The sequence below is a fragment of the Mandrillus leucophaeus genome, unplaced genomic scaffold, assembly GCF_000951045.1.
Source record: "Mandrillus leucophaeus isolate KB7577 unplaced genomic scaffold, Mleu.le_1.0 Scaffold619, whole genome shotgun sequence".
Taxonomy (NCBI): domain Eukaryota; kingdom Metazoa; phylum Chordata; class Mammalia; order Primates; family Cercopithecidae; genus Mandrillus; species Mandrillus leucophaeus.
Genome location: NW_012106686.1, coordinates 1,192,546 through 1,210,742, shown reverse-complemented (window position 1 = coordinate 1,210,742; position 18,197 = coordinate 1,192,546). Strand labels below are relative to the sequence as shown.

General features: G+C 40.4%; 1 protein-coding gene across 6 annotated transcripts in view; it reads right to left on the bottom strand.

Annotated features, from left to right (window-relative positions):
* CNOT4 (CCR4-NOT transcription complex, subunit 4) overlaps positions 1–14,783 on the bottom strand; it is a 142,444-nt gene extending 127,661 nt beyond the window's left edge. For all 6 annotated transcript variants that reach the window (XM_012000121.1, XM_012000123.1, XM_012000122.1 and 3 more), the window contains exon 1: positions 14,511–14,783. The gene's annotated coding sequence lies outside the window, so the exon portion shown is untranslated. The remainder of the gene's footprint in view (positions 1–14,510) is intronic.
* Between the last annotated feature and the right edge of the window lie 3,414 nt (positions 14,784–18,197).

The following is an 18,197-nucleotide window of genomic DNA, read 5'->3' as shown; positions in this document are numbered from 1 at the left end:
AAAGAAAGAAAGAAAAGAAAAGAAAAGAAAAGAAAAGAAAAGAAAAGAAAAGAAAAGAAAAGAAAAGAAAAGAAAAGAAAAGAAAAGAAAAGAAAAAAGAAATTTAGGAACATTCAGGGCCGGGCGTGGTGGCTTACGCCTGTAATCCCAGCACTTTGGGAGGCCGAGGCAGGCAGATCACGAGGTCAGGAGATCAAGACCACGGTGAAAGCCCGTCTCTACTAAAAACACAATAAATTAGCCAGGTGCGGTGGTGGGTGCCTGTAGTCCCAGCTACTCAGGAGGCTGAGGCAGGAGAATGGCGTGAACCCGGAAGGTGGAGTTTGAAGTGAGCCAAGATCGCGCCACTGCACTCCAGCCTGGGCGACAGAGTGAGACTGCATCTCAAAAAATAAAAACAAAACAAAAAAAAACATTCAGGGTTGGGTGGGAGCAATAGCTCACGTCTGTAAATCCCAGTGCTTTTGGGAGGCCAAGGTGGGAGGATTGCTTGAGCCCAGGAGTTCAAGGCTGCAATAAGCTATGATCGCGCCACTGCACTCCAGCCTGGAAAACAGAGGAAGATCCTGTCTCCAAAATAAAAAAAAAGAATAATATTCAGCACAAACTGTTTCAAGTTTTCTCACCTCTAATAAACAGACTCTCTTACAGTATACATATAAAAAATATGAATGCTCCTATTATATTGTTTTCTGGCCATTTTTACAGTTATTTTCTTGACTAAATAGTTTTTCTGTTGTTGTTGTTTTTGTTTGTTTGTTTTTGAGACAGAGCCTCACTCCGTTACCCAGTCTGGAGTGCAGTGCCACAATCTCTGCTCACTGCAACCTCCACCTCCCGGATTCAAGTGATTCTTGTGCCTCAGCCTCCCAAGTAGCTGGAATTACAGGCACACACCATCATGCCCAACTAATTTCAGTATTTTTATTAGAGACGGGGTTTCGCCACGTTGGCCAGGCTGGTCTCAAACTCCTGACCTCACGTGATCTGCTCACCGTGGCCTCCCATAGTGGTGGTATTACAGGTGTGAGCCACTCTGCCAGGTCAACTGAAAAGTCTTTATCACGGTCTCTACTTAACATCTTCCTTAACCTCCCCACAATCTGATTTGTATTACCATTCTTTGTGTACTGAAACTGCTTTAATGTGGACAGTGACCCTCACACCACCAAGCCAAAAGATTCTTTCTCTATTCTCATTCTCCTCAAACTTTGTATTGGACTATGTCCACCTCTGTGCCCTTCTTCCTGAAACCTCCTTGGGTACCTAGAAGCAACACTACCCTGAATCTTCCTATTCCTCTCTCTCTCTCTCTCTCTCTCTGACCTTTCCCTTAGAAAATCTCTTCCTTTGGATTCTGAGACTTAAACTTTTCTATCTTCCTTTTACCTCTCCTACTGTTCCTTTAATAGTACCTTTTTCACTTCTACCCCTGAAAGGTAGGAACCCCAAAAGTTTAAGTTGAGTCCATTGTTCTTCTCTTTTTTTCTTTTTTTGAGACAGAGGCTCTATCACCCAGACTGGAGTGAAGTGGCACAATCACAGCTCACTGCAGCCTCAATCTCCCAAGCTCAAGCAATCCTCCCCACTCAAACTCCCAGGTAGCTGGGATTACATGAGTGCCTCCACCAAGCCTGGATAATTTTTTTTTTTTTTTTTTAAAGAAATGGAGTCTCACTATAATTGCCCAAGATGGTCCTGAACTCCTGGGCCCAAGCTATCTTCCAGCCTCGGACTCCCAAATTTTGGGGATTACAGGCGTGAGCCACTGCACCGAGCTCTTTTTTATATTCCAATAGGGTCAGGCACAGTGGCTCATGCCTATAATCCCAGCACTTTGGGAAGCCGAAACAGGTGAATTGCTTGAGGCCAGGAGCTCAAGACCAGCCTGGTCAATATGGTGAAACCCCACCTCTACCAAAAAATACAATAATTAGCCAGGCATGGTGGCACGTGCCTGTAGTCCCAGCTACTCAAAAGGCTAAGGTAAGAGAATCGCTTGGACCCAGGAGACAGAGGTTGCGGTGAGCCAAGATCGTGCCACTGCACTACAGCCTGGGTGACAGAGTGAGACCCCTGTCTCAAAATAAAAATAAAAATAAAATAGATTCTTACAGTCTCTTTTAAGGTTCATTCATCCAATAAGCATTTATTGAGCATCTACCATCAACCAGGTTCTGTTTGGGTTGCTTAAAATAGATTAGTGAACAAAACAGACCAAAAAAAATCCTCATATAGTGAAATAATTCTGTGCTACCAAGGACACTCAAAACTATCTTCCCCTAAATACTATTTTAAACACATCACTCTCATGGCTTAAAAACAACAATAACAACCTTGCAATGATTCCCCTCTTATCAGTCACGTCTAATTTTCTATGCCTTAGTTCAAAACACTTGATAATCATTTTCTATTGTATCCATACAGGTTCATTTTCCATTACTCTCTGATTCAAGGGAATTCCAGGCAGGCCAATCTTCTGATTACCCCTCAAACACATTCCTTATATTTCTATGTGGTCAAGTGACTACTGAAAATGTATATTTAGTACTTAGAAATTTTTTTACAAGTGTACTGAATTAATAGAGAAATTCAAAGATGAATGTTTTTGATTCCTTCAAATGCATAAAAATAGCAAACACTTATACAAAGCTACTATGTGCCAAACACTATTCCAAGCACTTTATATACATTAACCCATTTATTCCACACAACAATCCTGGTATCTCCATTTTACAAATGAGGAAGCTGAGGCCCAAAGACGGTAAAGTAACAACCTAGGTCTCACAGTAAGTGGTAGAGCCAACATTCATACTTAGGAAGCCTGGTTCCATACTATCCAGCATACTCCCAGCAGAAGTAATAAAAACAAATAGAGTTCAAAACTGAAACTGAAAACTATATTCAACTATAAAAAGTTACGTATAAGTTAATCCTTTACTCCAAATCCTCTAATATGTCAAGGTTAAATTATAGAATTTAATAGTATATAATAAAAACCACAATCTACAAACATGAATACACCATATATCATTCAGAGTTCCCCAAAGCTGCTGAAAATACTTGCTAGGCATGACAAAGAATATATGGTGACACAGGTCTAACTTGTGTTCTTTCATTGGCATGCATATATTAAAGTATTTTGCTGTCATCCTTGCTTTCATCAGAATCAAAACAGATTTGAATACAATCTTCAAGGGTTTTTATTTGTTTGTTTGTTTTTGAGATGGACTCTTGCTCTGTCGCCCAGGCTGGAGTGCAATGGCATGGTCTTGGCTCACTGCAACCTCCGCCTCCTAGGTTCAAGTGATTCTCCTGCCTCAACCTCCCGAGTAGCTGGAATTACAGGCGCATGCCACCACGCCTGGCTAATTTTTCTATTTTTAGTAGAGACAGGGTTTCACCATGTTGCCCAGGCTGGTCTCAAACTCCTGACCTCGTGATCCACCCACCTCAGCCTCCCAAAGTGCTAGGATTAAAAGATGGCCAGCTTTACTTTTTGGAAGCAAAATTCATATATAGGACTGGGTCCTGTATGGCAGAAAAAAATTTAGTAGAAGCAAAAACAATCCCCAAACCTTTTAACTGATATAGGTACTCTTCAACCTCTCACCAACTTTATGGCTAAAGGATCCTTTAAAAGGTTTCTAAGGACTCATCGAGAATTCAATTTTTTTATAACTGATTACATAAAATTAAAATCCAAAGGCAGAGGTTCTTTCATAAAACAATCCTGACATATTAAAAGATAGGGGGTGCCTAACCACAACATTATCATTTTCTCCTCTTTCCAGTTTTCCCTGCTCTTCAGGCAGAGAAAAGACATGAATTTGTCAGGTTTTGAGATGGAGAGATTAAAATTAACAAATCAGGACAGGGACACTAGTTTGATTTGGAAAAGGCGAGACTAGACTGTATGTAGCCTTTCCAATTAGTAACGACAGCCTAACTAGAAAAGAAAAGGTATGTAGATAAAAGCAGCCAAAAAAACAATGCCATCAATGCCTTAGGCAAAAATCCACAGCAGCTACTATTCCCCACTTTATTTTCTGCCTCTCCTCCCTTTTCCTGGGTAAGGGAAGCATCCAAAGCACCCCCAAAGCCACTCACAGAAAACCAATTTCTTCCCAAGCATTGAATGAATTAAAAAAAAAACCATAAACTATTAATAATTTGAGATTAATTCAATTTAATCTCAAATTTTCGAACTGTTTGGAAAAGATTTTTTAAACAGGGAGTCGTTTTCTCCTCTCTTCACCCACAGCAACCCACTATGACACTCATAAAGTCATCCCATACTCCAAGGGATTAAATACAAATTTCCTGGGGAAAACACTGGATTCGGCAGCTATCACTGAAGCTATTCCCAAATACTAAGGTTCTCCTGTATACCCCATATTTGATATTTTCTTCTCTCCCACATGCACTGGTGACAAGAAGATGTATAATCCTTCTCAAGATTCTCTACACAAAGGAGACCTCAATTCAAATCTCAAATTTAAAATTAAAACCCCTTGTTAAAACAAACCCCCCAAGGAGAAGGCAATGGCTTTCTAGTCTAGTGTTCATTTTCAACAGCATACACGACCAGCTAAATAAGGAAGTTTTAAAATGTCAAAAATTTTTCTGTCATATTACTAGAATGAAAGAGGTCTAAGGGTAGAGGTGATGCCAATGAAAAACAGATTATTTCCCAATAATGTACTATATTGCATCATCTTAATCATTATGAGTATTTCCCAAGTCACTAAAAGGTACATGGCTATTATGATAGGTCCAATATTTTATAGTAACAAGAAAGAAAATGGTAAAATTAAGTTTAATTTTAAAATTATAAGCACAGTTGAGATGTTTTCAGACACAACTGTGGGAAACTTTGAGATCCCCACGCTAAATACAGTAGAGGAGGAATACCTGAGACATTAAAGGAAGCATGAAGATAATAAGTGGCAATACAGTATTATTCATCTACCTCATTTACAAAGCAATAAACAAGAAACCTATTTTTTCTCCCAGCTTTAAAATAAAATGTAAAATTTTCCTTCACCAAACAAAGTATGCCATCCAGAAGTACACAACAGACCCAGAAAGCTGGCTTAATGCAGGGTCTACAAACCAAAACAAAGAATAAAAAAATAACTTCAAAGGTCGCAGAACTTAAGAAAAAAAAAAAATCCAACCAAAACATGTACAGCTGATGTTTAACCAGACCTATTTTTTAATAATACCTGTACAAAACAAAGATATCAAAGTAGATGAAAGGATAAGTTTTCATTTCACAATCTCCCTATATACTTCCTCAGCCCGCGGACCTAGCCTTATCCATCCTTAAAGGCAGCTGGTAGTCAGGAATATTTAATGCCCTACTTCATCAGAATTTTCTTTAGCTCTGATCAGGCCATTATTAAAGTCATTCAGTAATATTTACTAGTTATAGCTATTCAAATGTGAGTAGTCTCCTAATGACCATTCTGAACTAACATACACATAGGAAGCAGGTAAGGCCTAAACGTCTCTTTTACACATGAAGTATGTTCATTTCTCTTACTGTAATAAAGAATATTTCTTTATTTTCCAAGCTCCTATTCTTCAATGAATATCTTTAAAATCATTTAAAAACACTGGTAGCTATTGTCTACTGAAGTTTTTTTTTTTGGAGGGGGACGGAGTTTCACTCTGTAGCCCAGGCTGGAGTGCAGTGGTGCCATCTTGGCTCACTGCAACCTCTGCCTCCCAGGTTCAAGCAATTATCCCAGCCTCAGCCTCCAGAGTAGTGCACACCACCACGTCCAGCTAATTTTTTTGTATTTTTAGTAGAGACGGGATTTCACTATGTTGGCCAGGCTGGTCTCGAACTCCTGACCTCAAGCAATCCTCCCAGCTCAGCTTCCCAAAGTGCTGGGATTACAGGTGTGAGCCACCACACCAGGCCTACTAAAACTTTTTGAGGCTGTTATTTGAGTAATCATCCATTACTTCCTTCACAAAAGCTGGACTTGGATAACAAATTGCAGTTTACTATCAAAGACAAATAGATTACATTTCCTCAGTTCTCTAAAACCTTGATGTCACTTTAGGGCATGAGGGACTAAAGAGAAGATGGAATCAATTATCTGACAAATCCTGTAGAATTTCCATCCTAACATCTCTCAGAATAGCTCCTTACCTCAGTGGTTTGGTCTCTAATTTTCCAAACAAAACTCAACTAACTGTCAACCCCAAAATATGCTCCACACTACTGAAAGAGTAATCTTTCTGAAAACCACTTTCATCATGTTTTCTCCTGCTCCCTATCAACCTCTACTGGCTTCTTATTGCTTAGCACATTAAATTCAACCTGACACCAATACACCTTTCATAATCTAGTTCTACCCTACTTATATAAATTTATCTGCCACCATTCCCAGTAATTAACACTTTATTCCATTGAGATCAGACTCCTTACATCCCTCTCACATCATGCTGGCCCCTACCAAGTGCTTGCTCATTCTTTACTATGGTCTAAATGTCTCCTCCACAACTTATATTGAAATTTAATTGCCAGTGTGATGGTATTAAGAGGTGAGGCCATTAAGAGGTGATTAGGCTATGAGGGCTCTACCCTCATCAGTCATAATGCCATAGTAATGGAAGTAGGTTCCTGATAAAAAGCAAGTCCTGCCCTCTCTGTTCTTGTTCTCTTGCTCTTCTACCTTACACCATGGGATGACATAGCATGAAGGCCCTTACCAGATGCCAGCCCCATGTTCTGGTTCTTCTCAGTCTCCAAAACCATGAGCCAAATACATTTCTGTTGATTATAAGTATCCAGTCTGTGGTATTCTGTTATAGCAGCATAAAATGGACAAAGACAAGCTTCTATCCCCTATATAGAACGTACATAATGTTCTCCTTCTGGAGATGCTAGCCTATACAATCTTTATCCAAGTCTCATCTTCTTCAGGAAGCCTCACTCCTACAACTTCAGTCTGAAGATATCCCTATACTAACAGACTGGACTCATACTACATGTAGCACACATTATTTGTACACTGCTTTGGACAGTGCTAATTATATCATTATGAAAGTATTCCTGACAAGATAAATTCTACGAAGAGGTTGTGCCAAATTTTCCAAGAAGTGGTTCCATAAGCAAAGTCTATTTGAAAAATTGATTAAGGCCGGGTGCAGTGGCTCAGGCCTGTAATCTCAACACTTTGGGAGGCCGAAGCAGGTGGATCACCTGAGGTGAGGAGTTCGAGACCAGCCTGGCCAACATGATGAAACCTTGTCTCTACTAAAAATACAAAAACTTAGCCAGGTGTGGTGGCGGGCACCTGTAATCCCAGCTACTCAGGAGACTGAGGCAGGAGAGTCGCTTGAACCTAGGAGGTGAAGGTTGCAGTGAGCCGAGATCATACCACTGTACTCCAGCCTGAACAACAAGAAAACTCCATCTCAAAAAAAAAAAAAAAAAAAAAAAAATAAAAATAAAACAAAAAGAGAAAAAAAAAAAAAAAAAAGGAAAAAGAAAAGTTGATTAAATAATCCCGATTGTGGATCACACCTATGATCCTAGCACTTTGGGAGGCTGAGGCAGGCAGATGACCTGAGGTCAGGAGTTCAAGACCAGCCTGGCCAACATGGTGAAACTCTGTCTCTACCAAAAATATAAAAATTAGCTGGGCATGGTGGCACACGCCTGTAGTTCCAGCTACTCGGGAGGCTGAGGCAGGAGAACTGCTTGAACCCAGGAGGCAGAGGTTGCAGTGAGCTGGGATGGCACCACTGCCACTCCAGCCTGGGTGACAGAGTGAGACACCATCTCAAAATAAATAAATAAAGACATTTTATTATATCATGGCATAGTGGCTCACACCTGCAATCCTAGCACTTTGGGAGGCTAAGAGGATCACTTAAGCCCAGAAGTTTGAGACTACCCTGGGCAACAGGGTGAGACCCCATTTCCACAAAAAATAAGAAAATTAGCTGGGTATGGTCCCATGCCTGTAGTCAGAGTAACCTGAGAGGCTGAGGTGGGAGAACTGCTTGAACCCAGGAGTTCAAGGCTACAATGAGCTAGGATCGTGCCACTGCACTCCAGCCTGGGCAACAAAGACCATCTCAAAAGAAAAAAAAAAGAAAAAAAAAGTTCTAGTATGAATGAAACAAAGTAATGACTAAGATTTGATACTCTTTGAAGCTGAGTAACAGCTACATGGTGGTTCATATCTACTTTTGTACTTGTTTAAAAATACCAAAAGTTCCTTTTTTAAAAAGTACTAATAACGTCTTTATATCATTTTAAATGACAAAACCAAAATATAACATTTTCTTTACCCAAGGAATATGTAGGTCCCTACTGGCAGTAAGAAAAATGTTTGCAGAAAGATTTAATGCAGAATCCTAATTCTCATCTAAGAATTAATAAAAGTTGGAGGAAAAAATATAATCACACAGATGGGATTTCCATGAAAAGAAAAATTAATCCTAACGACTAAAAGCAACACTGTTTATATTATAAATCTTCATTCAATTAGAGAATTCACAAGAGGGTCCACCCAAATAATAGATGAAAATTTAAAACTTCAGAAAAAATCTTAAGCAAAACATGGGAGGCAGAAAATAAAGGGGAAAAAAAGGAAAAAAGTTGCTACAACCAATGTTCAATAACCCGAATCAGTCAACGTTATTTTAGAAAATTCACAATCTGAAAACACCTAATGCTCTAAGGGAATGGATTAAAAAGTTCTTAAATAATCAGAAAATTAGCACTTCCACTCTATTCCAAAGACTGAAAAACATGCTTAGAAAATTTCAGATATTTGGATTAATGACCATGTATCTGTTTGTTGCTATCAAGAAATGCTCCACCCCTTTGAAATTTCAGTCTAACTGCTTTTCAAAATTCAATCACTATTTTGCTGACATCATTCACTAATTGCTTCCAAAAGCGGTAATATAATATCTACTAATTTTTTTTTCTTTTTTTTTTAGACAAAGTCTTACTCCGTCTCCCAGGCTGGAGTACAATGGCGCAATCTCAGATCACTGCAACCTCTGACTCCCAAGTTCAAGTGATTCTCCTGCCTCAGCCTCCCGAGGAGCTGGGATTACAGGTACATGCCACCACACTCAGCTAATTTTTGTATTTTTAGTAGAGATGGGGTTTCACCATGTTGGCCAGGCTGGTCTCGAACTCCTGACCTCGTGATCGGCCCACCTGGGCCTCCCAAAGTGCTGGGATTACAGGCGTGAGTCACCGTGCCTAGTCACATCTACTATTTTTAAGTGAAAGCATTTTATTCTACTAATTACACTGCTTTTTTGCCTTGACATTTTTTCCAAACTGTTTTTAGGCATATCCACAAGCCAATTTTGATAATTTTGATTATTTTGATTTCAAATTCTACTCCATAATTGCTTTAAAACTCAAGAGGTGAGATTTTAGTAGCCATACTTTTAAAAAGTTATTTTTGAACAGTTATCTGACATACACACCTATACAAATAGCAAGACTTATCCTAACAGCAATATACCATCTGCCCATCACCCAAAGCAATTAAAGCTTAAAACAAGACAACTCTCCTGTATGAACAGAGTTTAATAATAAAGAAGTCATACTTGAGGCCGGGCACAGTGGCTCACACCTGTAATTTAGCACTTTGGGAGGCTGAGGCAGGCAGATCATGAGGTCAGGAGTTCGAAACCAGCCTGGCCAACATGGTGAAACCCCTGTCTCTACTAAAAATACAAAAATTACCTGGGTGTGGTGGCGGGCATTTGTAATCCCAGCTACTTGGGAGGCTGAGGCAGAAATGCTTGAACCGGCGGGGCAGAGGCTGCAGTGAGCCAAGATCACACAGCTACACTCCAGCCTGGGTGACAGAGGAAGAGTCCGTCTCGGGAGGGGGTTAAAGAAAAAATTCCATACTCACAAATAAACCTGTTAAGAGGAAAAATAAACTTATACTCAAACCGTGTTATACCATCCTTAAAGTTAGGTTTTCCTACCAAATAAATGTAACCATCTTCTTTTTGGTAGCTTGTAATTTCTCTTCTGATAAACGAAAAATATGCTACTAAAATCTAAGTACTAAAATCTAAGGGGCCAAAATAGTGGTGAAATTTTCTATAAACTTCATAATTAAATAATAAAAGAATCATATCATACAAAAGACATGTGTTGGCCAGGTGCAGTGGCTCACGCCTGTAATCCCAGCACTTTGGGAGGCTGAGGCAGGCAGACCACGAAGTCAGGATATCGAGACCATCCTGGCTAAAACGGTGAAACCCCGTCTCTACTAAAAATACAAAAAAAAATTAGCTGGGCGTGGTGGCGGGCACCTGTATTCCCAGCTACTAGGGAGGCTGAGGCAGGAGAATGGTGTGAACCCGGGAGGTGGAGCTTGCAGTGAGCAGAGATTGTGCCATTGCGCTCCAGCCTGGGTGACAGAGCGAAACTCCGTCTCAAAAAAAAAAAATGTATCACAGAACCAGTTAGATTCTATTATAGTAGAAAAGTTGACATTTACCACATAATCTTTTCTAATAAAGAAGTCCACATAACAAGATTAAAAACAATTGTGAAGTTCTTTTGGAAAACCACTAAACGCATGATTAAAAAGTCCCACATATCTTCTTTCCTTGCATTACAAAAATAACTGGGTAAATTATGCTAGCTTTTTAATTTGCATACTCGACTTTTGAGAAAAATATGAATATACTATAATCTTTAAAACATTGAGGATATTGCCACCTTTTATTCAGGAATGGATATTTGCAGATTTTTCCTAATATCTTTGAGGTAACATAAAACATTACAAAATCTCAGAATGTGTTAAACAAGTTTTATCCAACACATGCTATTCCAGTGGGATAAAAACCATTTACAAGTTCCATTTAGATTAAGAAATCCTTTGAGAAAAGTATGTAGTACATTCTAGTTATACTGTTTCTAGAACAGCAAAAATCTCTATAACCTATTTCCCTACTGTTTTCTTCAGAACCTGAATGTAATATAACTTCCTTCACAAAGAGTCAAGACAGTATTATAGTTACTGTGAGAGAGCTAACTAACTGAATTTTCACCAGAGGCTGAAGTTTTCACAAATTAAAACCATTTTACTTAAATGATCTATAAAAATAATAACACTAAGGTTAAATATATTTAATTGAGTACTATTTGCAGTCACATTAGAAAATTTAATTTTAGGCCCAGCATGGTGGCTCACGCCTGTAATCCCAACCCTTTGGGAGGCCAAGGTGGACAGATCACGAGATCAGGAGTTTGAGACCAGACTGACCAACATGGTAAAACCCCGTCTCTACTAAAAATACAAAACTTAGCCGAGTGAGCTGGCGCACGCCTGTAATCCCAGCTATTCAAGAGACTGAGGCAGGAGAATCGCTTGAACCCGGGAGGCAGAGGTTGCAGTGAGCCCAGATCACACCACTGCACTCCAGTCTGGGTAACAGAGTGAGACTTTGTCTCAAAAAAAAAAAGAGAGAGAAAGAAAAGAAAATTTAATATTTTTCTCACACAAAACAACAAAAAGATAAATTTATTAAACTGAAGAATATAGATTCCTTTTAAAGCCAAGAGTAGAGTGGGGAAAAAAGGGAAGATTTCTAAATCCAAACTGCTTAAACTGATAAGATTTTTTTTATTCCTTTAAAGCACACAAAATCATTTTTAAAATAAAACTCCCTTAAAGCTAGGAGTTCATCCTCTGGCAACACCCTCTTTCTTTAACAAAGTAATGAGTTGCAAGTTATCGCTAGTACTCCCTTTTAGACTCAAGTTGAAGGGCAATACAAAAACAATTTTATTTTTCTGTACTTTGTTATTTGAGTATAACTGTCTCATCCTAATTTTATAATAGGCCAACTTTAAGCGATTCATATTCAAAACATTCTTACAGAAATAATCTATTGATCTCAAGAATTCAACTATTGAACCTGGTAGAAAGTATTCCAAATTATCAAAAGAAACCATGAAAGTATGAAGCTGTAGCGTTCATAACGTTAGATCAAAAAACTTAAACCACACAAAAATATTTAGAAATCTCAGCTCCCTATTTCTTATCAAAATACTAAAGAACTTTAGATGTCTTCTTTAAAGGTACTAAAGATACAAAAGTAAATTCCTTTTGACTTCAGAGGGCCGAAATGAAGAATTCGGTAACCGCAAGCAAAAAGTATGAGGGGAGAAAATTACTTGAGAAAATATTTCGTGAGACAAACACCATTAAAAAAAAAAAAAAAAAAAAAAAGACGTATTAAAATCATTTACTCCCTTCTACCAGACAAACAGTCCTCTCCTAGAACTCAACTGCTTACAATTCAGCCAAGTATGATTGCCAAGAGTTTCTAAACCTGTGTTAGGATTGTTCAAAGTGGAAAGCTTCTCCACCAGTGTATTACAACAACAAAAAGTATATTTTTTAGAGTTAAAGATCAACTATTAAATACACTCCTCTGATAAACTAAATGTAAGCGATTTAAAAAAAAAAACTCAAGTTGTAACTTAGGACAAAGTTTGCTATATAAATTGCTTGCAGTTCTAAGAGTATTTATTTGGTCCCCCAAATTGGGGCTTAAGTGGCTGAAAGAAAAAAGTTTTATAGACAGGTTTTCTAACCTTAGTTTACATTTGGTAAAACAGACCATTTATCACAATCAAGTGAACATAATGCCAAATGTTAAGATTCCAAATTTTACAGGTAAAATTTGTAAAAATTACAATAACCTACTAATGGACTGCCACATGAGACTGTCACTGATGTTCAACATTTTTACATATATCTTAAGAATGCAATGTCATGTATGTCATGTTCAAACTCGGGATGTATGTATTTGCACTATGTAATCCTGGTTGCTTTTCTGGTAATTCTTTATCTCACAGTGGTCTGATTATAGCCAGAGCCGCTTCTTCCCATTATACCATTAGTCAGTATATCTTAATTTTGCTTTCACCAAAACATGGACATCATAAGCCACCTCTTGCTTCTAGTTTTCTGCTTTTTACTGTAGATAACAATGACAGTGAGTTCTACCAAATGCATGTATGTGCACAGCTTTGTCATTCTTTTCCCAGCCCCCTTCTTTTCTATGAGAAAAATACGAGAAACTTAGGTTTATATAAAAACATCGATTTTTCTTTTGCATACATATCTAATGGATTTTCAAGAGAAGACAATTTATTCAGATAACTATCATCCTAGAAATGTCAAGAGAACTTCCCAAATCCAAAAATAAGAAGTAAATCTGATAATAACTGGAAAGGAAATTTCCACTCAAATCATAAATGTCATCAATTAAGCTGAACATCAATAAAACTCAGTCAAAAATCAAGTCTCAATAAAGAACCCACATATAACCCACATGTAATCAAAATATCACTTATATTTGCTAGCGGAGTTCACAGATGAATTCTGAATGTGCGCCAAATTTATCTTATTTTGAAATGCTGGGGTTAATATTAGTATAAATCAGACCCCACACGAAGTGTCCTGGGCAGAGACAATCCAAAGAACGCTTAGTAGCATGGTAAAAACCGGTCCAAAATGAAAAAAAAAGAAAAGAAAAAAGCCACGTCCTAACACAACAGAGCGAATAAGCGACAAATAGATCACTGAAAGCAAAACGAAAACGGTCCCCTCCGGAGTAGACTGAATAAAAGATCTTTACTCGTAACGTTTAATACTATCCGACCTCACTTCATTCACTTCCCAACTTCCTTTACTTTTCAAGGGCCACCACGGGGCATCCCTTTTTCTGGAAGTGTATATGGAAAGGATCTGTACAGGAAAGAGGGAAGGAACGGACAATTCTCAAGAAGGCTAAGAAACAGGTGGGTTAGCAGGAGCAGAAGCATAATCTAGACACTTAAGGGGCAGCTTTAAGATGACAGATGTGGTGGAAGGAAAGACTGCAAATCGGAAGAAGCCCTAGTGTGGCAGATACACTGTGGGCTGATTGCAAGCACCAAAGGGGGGCAAAGGCTAACTCCAGAGTGGTAGCAGTGGAGCAAAAAACAAGCAGCAGGACGGGTGGGCAATGAGCAGTGGGATTAACGAGCAGCAGCAGCAACACGGGTCAGAGTGGAACTGATGGCTTTGGTCTTGGGAGACGGGGGCCAGTGGGAAAGGACGTCAGACAGGGAAAAGGGGGTTGGGGAAACAAGGAGGACTGAGACCTAAGAATCCTGCCCCTATGAAAATGCAGGGGGAAAAGCTGGAGACCAAAAGCCGCCTCGGCTCCCCAATTAAAGAAATTCTCGAAGGAGAGTCGCTGCTTGCCGCCGCGCTGCCTTCTGACCCGCTCGCTTTTCCTGATGGTAACTGCTGTGGCGTAAAGAGAGGGAGGAAGAGGAGGAGGAGGAAGAAGACCAAGGAGGAGGAGGGTGAAGATGAGGCGGGGGGTGGGGAGAAAGGGGGGTGCGGCCTGTACAGTCCCAGCGAAGCCTCCGCTCTCTCGTAGCCGGTCAGCCCCGGGTTTCCCCTAAGCCCAGCCCCGCATAGACTCACCCGCCTGCCTTGCCTCGCTTTTCCCTCAGCCGACTCCACGCGCTGCCGCGTCCTCACAAGAAACCACCGAACGAGCGTCGGGGAAAAAACTCTTCAGAACCGGGCCTGATTGCTTCAGTGAGTCCGACCTTTACGGCTGAGAGAGAGACTCTCAGCTTTCGGTGGGTTCCACAGCCAGACGGGCCACCATCTTACATTAGGGTAAGACTCCTCCGGCCTCCCGTGCGCAGGCGCACGCCGATCCGGCCAGGAGGGGCGGGGGAGGGGCGGGAGGAGCGGCGGGCGGCTGAGTGGGAGGTTGCGGTGGCCGCTCCCGCAGCACCCTGGGAGTTGGAGTCCTCGGAGGGTAACCGCCCAGGGGCACGCCGGGAGTTGAAGTCCTCTCTCAGAGGGCGGAGGAGATCGCCCACCTCACGTGGCTGCTGGACTGAGCCTTTCTTCGTGTTTTGCTTCCTTCTCTGCGCGCGTGTGCTACTTCAATGTCATTTGGTCGGCGGTTTTCACTAGTCATTCTGTGTCCTCGGTGTTTTTGGAAATGTGCGACCCCAAGACTGGGGCGAGGCTAGACAATTTTTCTGGGAGCCCGGAATGTTTCTTCTCTGCCCCGCCCACCAGGGATATCTAAAGGGGGCGGGGTGGAGGTGGAGGCAGGTTGGGGGTACGAAGAGCGCGGGATTTGATCTAGGGTAAGAATTTGATACAGACTTGGCGTCTGTTTGCGAAACAAGGAGGAAACAGACGCCCGTTTAATTCATTTCCCTGTCCTTGCGCATTTGGGGGCCACCACCCTTGATCCCTTCTTCACTGTAAAATCGCCGGTGAAGAAATATACTAAATTGTTCTGTGCAGATTACCCAAGAGAACGGAAGACCCGTGCACTTACAATAACGTGCTTCGGTTGATGTGAATTTGAGAATTTGCGGACCTCTGTGCGAATTAGTGTTAGTTCGCTGTCCTGCCAGCACAGCTGTGTGCAAGTTGACAAACTCTACACACATCGGCACATCCCCAAGAACAATGAATGCAGCCACAATCTCTACGAGCACTGAGGAATCATCAGTCACAAACGTCAGTCAATGTACTGGTCGCTCCCGTTTGCATCCCAGAACTCTGGTGAAAGCGGCGCTCGAAGCAGTAATTTTTGCTTATTGCATGTATTCTTCACCCACTCATACAGCAAATACTCAATGAGCTCCTCCTGGCCGCCGGGTACTCTTCTATATATTGAGAACACAATGGTGAGCAAAATAGAAAAAATTCGCTGTCCCCATCCTAGTGATATGTTGGGATGAGGAAGAGGAGAGAGGAGGCATTTTTTTAAAAATACGTGATTAAAATGCATAGTATGTCATAACCGATTTTAAAAACTTAAAACAGGAAAGGGGAGTAGGGAAAGAGGTTGCAGTTTTAAATTTATGAACTCAATGTCATAAGAAGAAGCCCTCATTTCTTTTTTCCTTTCCTTTTTTTTTTTTTTTTTTTTTGAGACGGAGTTTCTCTCTATCTCCCAGGCTAGAGTGCAATCTAGGCTCACTGCGCTCACTGCAAGGTCCGCCTTCCGGGTTCACGCCATTCTCCTGCCTCAGCCTCCCAAGTAGTGGGACTACAGGCGCCCGCCACCACGCCCGGCTAATTTTTTGTGTTTTTCAGTAGAGAAGGGGTTTCACCGGTCACCCAGGCTGGAGTGCAGTGGCGCGATCTCGGCTCACTGCAACCTCCGCCTCTCGGATTCAAGCGATTCTTCTGCCTCAGCCTCCCGAGTAGCTGGGATTACAGGCACGTGCCATCACGCCAGGCTAATTTTTATATTTTTAGTAGAGACAGGGTTTCACTATGTTGATCAGGCTGGTCTCAAACTCCTGACCTCAGGTGATCCGCCTGCCTCGGCCTCCCAAAGTAGTGGGATTACAGACGTGAGCCACCACACCCGGCCTCATTCTTTCAATACATTGGTTTTCTGTGTTTCCGTTTCCTCACTATCAAACCTAGAGACAACAGTTATTTGGGTAAAAATTAAAATATGTAATGAAGTCACATTTTACCCAAAGTTTGAAATCATAGAATCATGAAATGATTACCTAGCAAGGAAACTTGGGAAATTATTTGGATTTCCCTTTAGGTAATGAAATGCCTAAACATTCAATATGGTTGACGTTTTTATTTAAAATGTATGTTTATTTTTCTTGTATATATTACCAATTTTATAGTAGCATATAAACAAAGTAATGAAAAGAACAAAATAAAAAGAAGCCTTCCCATTATGAAAGATTAGATCATCACAGTAAAAACTGGAAGGGATCTTAAGCATCACCTAATCCAGTGGCAACCTTATCTTAGTCAACATTCCTTTTTTTAATAAATGTTTTTATAATATGCTCTTTGTTAGCCTAAAATGAAATTCATAGGTGTATAAACTACCTATATACATGATTTAATCTTAAATCAAAATGATGTTCTTTTTATAATATAAATGATATGAAGAAAGTAATTTATAATAAAATTGTTTGTATTTCAATATATAAATGCTCAGCATGACTATTCTAGAAATACAGTCAAGTCATGGTTTGCTAGCACTTATAAATAAAATCTCCAACACTAGGGGGCAATGCCACCCCTGTACTGAGACTGACAGTAAGGTGACAGTTCCTAGGTGATCAATTGTGAGAGTCACTACCATCTCAGGCCAGTACTCCTTCTACTATACTACATTGCCAGTTTTCATATGTTTAAGTATGCATATGTGTGTTTATATACTTTCATATAGACTTATGTATGTAACACTTCATTCTCATATGGTTTTAAAAGTTAACATTAAATCAGGCCAGGTGTGGTGACTCATGTCTGTAATCCTAGGACTTTGGGAGGCTAGGGCAGGCAGACTGTTTGAGCCCAGAAGTTCAAAGCTAGCCTGGGCAACCTAGGGAGACTCTGTCTCTACAAAGATAAAATTTTAAAAACAGCCGGGTATGGTGGTGTCTGCCTGTGGTTCCAGCTACTTGGGAGGCTCAGAGGGGAGGATCACTTGGGCTTGGAAGTCGAGGCTGCAGTAAGCCATGATCATGCCACTGTACTCCAGCCTGGGCAACAGAGTGAGACTCTGTCTCAAAACAAAACAAAACAAAAAACATTCAGTTGTATTACTTTGCTTACCTAATGATTCCTCAGTGTGGAACCTATCTATTCACTTAATAAATGTAGTTTATAAACCTTTAGGCATTGTGCTCAATGCTGGTGGTATAGCAAAACAGTGGTCAGCAAAACATGGTCCCTGTCCTCATAGAGCATAATGCCTAGTAGAAAAAGCAGACATTAAATAATCATACATATAAATAAATACAAGCATATAAACAGAAGTTCATATATGTGATTACAACTGGTCGTGAGTACTAAGAAGATGTTTAAAGGATGTTATTAGAAAGTTTAAGAGGGGAGCCTAATTTAGATTGGTGGGGAGAGGAGGGTAGTCTTTACCAGGTTAAGAGTGGAGAATATGCGTAGACAGGAGGTGGTTTTAAAAAAACCTCACCACAGGCTGGGCACAGTAGCTCACGCCTGTAATCCCAGCATTCTCGGAGGCCAAGGCAGGTGGATCACCTGAGGTTAGGGGTTCAAGACCAACCTGGCCAACATAGTGAAATGCCGTCTCTACTAAAACTACCAAAAAAAAGTAGCCAAGCCTGGTGGCAG